This window comes from Oncorhynchus gorbuscha, linkage group LG18 (assembly GCF_021184085.1).
Source record: "Oncorhynchus gorbuscha isolate QuinsamMale2020 ecotype Even-year linkage group LG18, OgorEven_v1.0, whole genome shotgun sequence".
NCBI classification, from domain to species: Eukaryota; Metazoa; Chordata; class Actinopteri; order Salmoniformes; family Salmonidae; genus Oncorhynchus; species Oncorhynchus gorbuscha.
In genome coordinates, this window is record NC_060190.1 from 4,838,878 (window position 1) to 4,845,655 (window position 6,778).

At 46.4% G+C, this 6,778-nt stretch overlaps 1 long non-coding RNA gene across 2 annotated transcripts in view; it reads left to right on the forward strand.

The window, feature by feature from the left end:
- The first annotated feature begins 532 nt into the window (after nt 1–532).
- LOC124002835 overlaps nt 533–6,778 on the forward strand; it is a 14,802-nt gene continuing 8,556 nt past the window's right edge. Inside the window, exon 1 of one of the 2 annotated variants that reach the window (XR_006833130.1) lies at nt 533–665. This is a non-coding gene — a long non-coding RNA (uncharacterized LOC124002835). The remainder of the gene's footprint in view (nt 666–6,778) is intronic. The other variant, XR_006833131.1, reaches the window with a different exon arrangement.

Genomic DNA, 6,778 nt, shown 5'->3' on the forward strand with positions numbered 1-6,778 from the left:
TCTCTCTCTTTCACCACCTCACTCGCCACACACGCCACTTTCAAAGCTTTTGCTCCTGTTATTTCCAGAAAGGAATAAAAACATAACAGGTTCTAATTTGACACTTTACATCATCTCAACATTTCACAGTAACCGAAGTCATATTCTTTAGAAAAAAGGAACAAAAACAGAGACCGAAAGAAGAACAACTGAAAAATGTAATATTTTTGATTTAACCCCCGCTCCTGACAAGTACAGATAGCAGCGTTGATGACGTGTGTGTGTGTGTGTGTGTGTGTGTGTGTGTGTGTGTGTGTGTGTGTGTGTGTGTGTGTGTGTGTGTGTGTGTGTGTGTGTGTGTGTGTGTGTGTGTGTGTGTGTGTGTGTGTGTGTGTGTGTGTGTGTGTGTGTGTGTGTGGTTTCAGTTGAAACTAACTGAAGCCACAGAAATCCCTTTTCTGTCCGTCATCTCTTTTCTGTTCACTCATTTACTTTTCAGAGAAGGCAGTCAGATGTTTTTCTCCTCATTAAAGGGTTTGAATCATCCGGTGGCGACCAACTGAGAGACAAGAAACTGATTCATCATTAAGCACGTGTCCTTCAGTTCAGAGTGAAACGTAACTCAACCGTAGAGCATTGAGAAGCCGGTGTTTCTGAGACTACAAGAAGGTCCACTATACAGTAAGGTAAGAGTCTCTTTGAATATTCATATACAGATGTAGGATCTTAATTTGATCACTCTTTTGTTGCTTAGAATTGTCCTGCACAGTAGAAAATGCTAACTTGTCATGTGTTCAAGGCTCAATAAGGCTTCTAACGCTTGTAATTTCCAATTTAAAATGTCAGACTTGATTTGCCCTATCGAAAAATATATCAGTCCCTGCCACAAATATCCATAATCCACATAACTATAACTATAATCCACATAATAATTCACATTTCCAGTTGCTTTCCTGCTATAGAAAACTGTCTCAAATGAAGATCCTACATCTATGATGTATTGGTTATGGATGACATGTGTTGTTCAATCAAGAAAAGCTACTCTGCCTGTGTGTGTGGCCATGTGTGGGTTTGAGTGTGATCATTTGGAAGACACAGTATTACACAGTTAAGGTCATGATCATGGTAGTGATGATGATGATGATGACTATTATCATTAGGGCTTCCTCTGCCTGTGTGTGTGGCCATGTGTGGGTTTGAGTGTGATCATTTGGAAGACACAGTATTACACAGTTAAGGTCATGATCACGGTAGTGATGATGATGATGATGACTATTATCATTAGGGCTTCCTCTGCCTGTGTGTGTGGCCATGTGTGGGTTTGAGTGTGATCATTTGGAAGACACAGTATTACACAGTTAAGGTCATGATCATGGTAGTGATGATGATGATGATGACTATTATCATTAGGGCTTCCTCTGCCTGTGTGTGTGGCCATGTGTGGGTTTGAGTGTGATCATTTGGAAGACACAGTATTACACAGTTAAGGTCATGATCACGGTAGTGATGATGATGATGATGATGACTATTATCACTTGAGAGACTCACTGAGAGTGAAGCTGTTACAGTATTGCATACACCTCTCCCATCCCTTGGGGCTGATGGAATGTGTCTAGGCTATGCGCTAGGAAAGGATTCTTCCATCCTGGGCCCAGAGAAGCCCAGGATTTGTTCTGTGTTAGTGCTGGGCTGCACCAAAACCCTGCACACCCTTTAGATCTCTAGAATCAAGGTTGAAGACCACTGTCCTCATTTTGGAAGAGGCTAGGGTCTGATTAGGGAGTCTTTGTGTAGGGGGCTAGGAGCTAATTAGAGTTTCATTATGGAGGGGGCTAGGAGCTGATTCAATCTTCATTATGGAGGGGGCTAGGAGCGAATTAGATTTTCATTATGGAGGGGGCTAGGAGCTGATTCAATCTTCATTATGGAGGGGCTAGAAGCTGATTAGAGCTTCATTGTGGAGGGGCTAGGAGCTGATTAGGGTTTCATTATGGAGGGGGCTAGGAGCTGATTCAATCTTCATTATGGAGGGGGCTAGGAGCGAATTAGATTTTCATTATGTAGGGGGCTAGGAGCTGATTCAATCTTCATTATGGAAGGGGCTAGGAGCGAATTAGATTTTCATTATGGAGGGGGCTAGGAGCTGATTCAATCTTCATTATGGAGGGGGCTAGAAGCTGATTAGAGCTTCATTGTGGAGGGGGCTAGGAGCTGATTAGGGTTTCATTATGGAGGGGGCTAGAAGCTGATTAGAGCTTCATTGTGGAGGGGACTAGGAGCTGATTAGGGTTTCATTATGGAGGGGGCTAGGAACTGACTAGGACTTCATTATGGAGGGGGCTAGGAGCTGATTAGATGTTCATTATGGAGAGGGCTAGGAGCTGATAAGGACTTCATTATGGAGGGGGCTAGGAGCTGACTAGGACTTCATTATGGAGGGGGCTAGGAGCTGGTTCAATTTTCATTATGGAGGGGGCTAGGAACTGATTCAATCTTCATTGTGGAGAGGGCTAGGAGCTGTTTCAATTTTCATTATGGAGAGGGCTATGAGCTGGTTCAGTTTTCATTATGGAGGGGCTAGAAGCTGATTAGAGCTTCATTGTGGAGGGGCTAGGAGCTGATTAGGGTTTCAATTATGGAGGGGCTAGGAGCTGACTAGGACTTCATTATGGAGAGGGCTAGGAGCTGGTTCAATTTTCATTATGGAGGGGGCTAGGAACTGATTCAATCTTCATTGTGGAGAGGGCTAGGAGCTGTTTCAATTTTCATTATGGAGAGGGCTATGAGCTGGTTCAGTTTTCATTATGGAGGGGGCTAGAAGCTGATTAGAGCTTCATTGTGGAGGGGGCTAGGAGCTGATTAGGGTTTCAATTATGGAGGGGGCTAGGAGCTGACTAGGACTTCATTATGGAGAGGGCTAGGAGCTGGTTCAATTTTCATTATGGAGGGGGCTAGGAACTGATTCAATCTTCATTGTGGAGAGGGCTAGGAGCTGTTTCAATTTTCATTATGGAGAGGGCTATGAGCTGGTTCAGTTTTCATTATGGAGGGGGCTAGAAGCTGATTAGAGCTTCATTGTGGAGGGGGCTAGGAGCTGATTAGGGTTTCATTATGGAAGGGGCTGGGAGCTGAATAGGACTTCATTATGGAGGGGGCTAGGAGCTGGTTCAATTTTCATTATGTAGGGGGCTATGAGCTGGTTCAGTTTTCATTATGGAGGGGGCTAGGAGCTGACTAGGACTTCATTATGGAGGGGGCTAGGAGCTGACTAGGACTTCATTATGGAGGGGGCTAGGAGCTGATAAGGACTTCATTATGGAGAGGGCTAGGAGCTGGTTCAATTTTCATTATGGAGGGGGCTAGGAGCTGGTTCAATTTTCATTATGGAGGGGGCTAGGAGCTGATTCAATCTTCATTATGGAGAGGGATAGGAGCTGGTTCAATTTTGATTATGGAGAGGGCTATGAGCTGGTTCAATTTTCATTATGGAGGGGGCTAGAAGCTGATTAGAGCTTCATTGTGGAGGGGGCTAGGAGCTGATTAGGGTTTCATTATGGAAGGGGCTGGGAGCTGAATAGGACTTCATTATGGAGGGGGCTAGGAGCTGGTTCAATTTTCATTATGGAGGGGCTAGGAGCTGGTTCAATTTTCATTATGTAGGGGTTAGGAGCTGATTAGATGTTAATTATGGAGGGGCTATGAGCTAATTATGGCTTCATTATGTAGGGGGCTAGGAGCTGATTAGGGCTTCATTATGGAGAGGGCTAGGAGCTGGTTCAATTTTCATTATGGAGGGGCTAGGAGCTGGTTCAATTTTCATTATGTAGGGGGTTAGGAGCTGATTAGATGTTAATTATGGAGGGGCTATGAGCTAATTATGGCTTCATTATGTAGGGGGCTAGGAGCTGATTAGGGCTTCATTATGGAGGGGCTGGGAGCTAATTAGATTTTCATTATGGAGGGTGCTAGGAGCAGATTCAATCTTCATTATGGAGGGGGCTAGGAGCGAATTAGATTTTCATTATGGAGGGGGCTAGGAGCTGATTCAATCTTCATTATGGAGGGGGCTAGAAGCTGATTAGAGCTTCATTGTGGAGGGGGCTAGGAGCTGATAAGGACTTCATTATGGAGAGGGCTAGGAGCTGGTTCAATTTTCATTATGGAGGGGGCTAGGAGCTGGTTCAATTTTCATTATGGAGGGGGCTAGGAGCTGATTCAATCTTCATTATGGAGAGGGCTAGGAGCTGGTTCAATTTTCATTATGGAGAGGGCTATGAGCTGGTTCAGTTTTCATTATGGAGGGGGCTAGAAGCTGATTAGAGCTTCATTGTGGAGGGGGCTAGGAGCTGATTAGGGTTTCATTATGGAGGGGGCTAGGAGCTGACTAGGACTTCATTATGGAGAGGGCTAGGAGCTGGTTCAATTTTCATTATGGAGGGGGCTAGGAGCTGATTCAATCTTCATTATGGAGAGGGCTAGGAGCTGGTTCAATTTTCATTATGGAGAGGGCTATGAGCTGGTTCAATTTTCATTATGGAGGGGGCTAGGGGCTAATTAGATGTTCATTATGTAGGGGGCTATGAGCTAATTAGGGTTTCATTATGGAGGGGCTATGAGCTGATTAGGGCTTCATTATAGAGGTGACTAGTGGCTGAATATGGCTTCATTATGGAGGGGGCTAGGAGCTAATTATGGCTTCATTATGTAGGGGGCTAGGAGCTGATTATGGCTTCATTATGTAGGGGGCTAGGAGCTAATTATGGCTTCATTATGGAGGGGGCTAGGAGATAATTATGGCTTCATTATGTAGGGGGCTAGGAGCTAATTATGGCTTCATTATGTAGGGGGCTAGGAGCTAATTAGAGCTTCATTATGGAGGGGGCTAGGAGCTGATTAGGGGTTCATTATGTAGGGGGCTAGGAGCTGGTTAGATGTTCATTATGTAGGGGCTAGGAGCTGATTAGGGCTTCATTATGTAGATGGCTAGGAGCTAATCAGGGCTTCATTATGTAGGGGGCTAGGAGCTGATTAGGCTTCATTATGGAGGGGCTAGGAGCTGATTATTGCTTCATTATGTAGGGGGCTAGGAGCTGATTAGGGCTTCATTATGTAGGGGGCTAGGAGCTAATTATTGCTTCATTATGTAGGGGGCTAGGAGCTGATTAGGGCTTCATTATGTAGGGGGCTAGGAGCTGATTAGAGCTTCATTATGGAGGGGTCTAGGAGCTGATTAGGGCTTCATTATGTAGGGGGCTAGGAGCTAATTATTGCTTCATTATGTAGGGGCTAGGAGCTGATTAGGGCTTCATTATGTAGGGGGCTAGGAGCTGATTAGGACTTCATTATGTAGGGGGCTAGGAGCTGATTAGGGCTTCATTATGTAGGGGGCTAGGAGCTGATTAGATGTTCATTATGTAGGGGGCTATGGAGGGGACAACTGGAGACCATTGTCCTCATTGTGGAGGGGCTTTGGAGTGTGTTCCTAATGGCACCCTATTCCTTATATTTTGTACTACTTTTAACCAGGGCCTCTAGGGTATATAGTGCACTATATAGGGAATAAGGGTGCCAGTTAGGATGTAACTTAGGGGTTGATTTGGTCCAGTGTTTAAGTAGGACAGGATGTACACACCCAGCCACAGGTACAGAGGAAGTCAGAGAGAAGATAGGGAGGGGGAGGGGGAGGAGGGGAGAGTCAGGGAGTGAGCGTTGGTGGAAAGGAAGTCAGAGAGAAGATAGGGAGGGGGAGTCAGAGAGAATATAGGGAGGGGGAGTCAGAGAGAATATAGGGAGGGGAGTCAGAGAGAATATAGGGAGGGGGAGTCAGAAAGAAGATAGGGAGGGGGAGTCAGAGAGAATATAGGGAGGGGGAGTCAGAGAGAATATAGGGAGGGGGAGCCAGAGAGAATATAGGGAGGGGGAGTCAGAGAGAATATACGGAGGGGGAGTCAGAGAGAATATAGGGAGGGGGAGTCAGAGAGAATATAGGGAGGGGGAGTCAGAGAGAATATAGGGAGGGGGAGTCAGAGAGAATATAGGGAGGGGGAGTCAGAGAGAATATAGGGAGGGGGAGTCAGAGAGAATATAGGGAGGGGGAGTCAGAAAGAAGATAGGGAGGGGGAGTCAAAAAGAAGATAGGGAGGGGGAGTCAGAAAGAAGATAGGGAGGGGGAGTCAGAGAGAAGATAGGGAGGGGGAGTCAGAAAGAAGATAGGGAGGGGGAGTCAGAGAGAAGATAGGGAGGGGGAGTCAGAAAGAAGATAGGGAGGGGGAGTCAGAGAGAAGATAGGGAGAGGGGAGTCAGAAAGAAGATAGGGAGGGGGAATCAGAGAGAAGATAGGGAGGGGGAGTCAGAGAGAAGATAGGGAGGGGGAATCAGAGAGAAGATAGGGAGGGGGAGTCAGAAAGAAGATAGGGAGGGGGAGTCAGAGAGAAGATAGGGAGGGGGAGTCAGAAAGAAGATAGGGAGGGGGAGTCAGAGAAGATAGGGAGGGGGAGTCAGAAAGAAGATAGGGAGAGGGGAGTCAGAAAGAAGATAGGGAGGGGGAGTCAGAGAGAAGATAGGGAGGGGGAGTCAGAGAGAAGATAGGGAGGGGGAATCAGAGAGAAGATAGGGAGGGGGAGTCAGAAAGAAGATAGGGAGGGGGAGTCAGAGAGAAGATAGGGAGGGGGAGTCAGAAAGAAGATAGGGAGGGGGAGTCAGAGAGAAGATAGGGAGGGGGAGTCAGAAAGAAGATAGGGAGAGGGAGTCAGAAAGAAGATAGGGAGGGGGAGTCAGAGAGAAGATAGGGAGGGGGAGT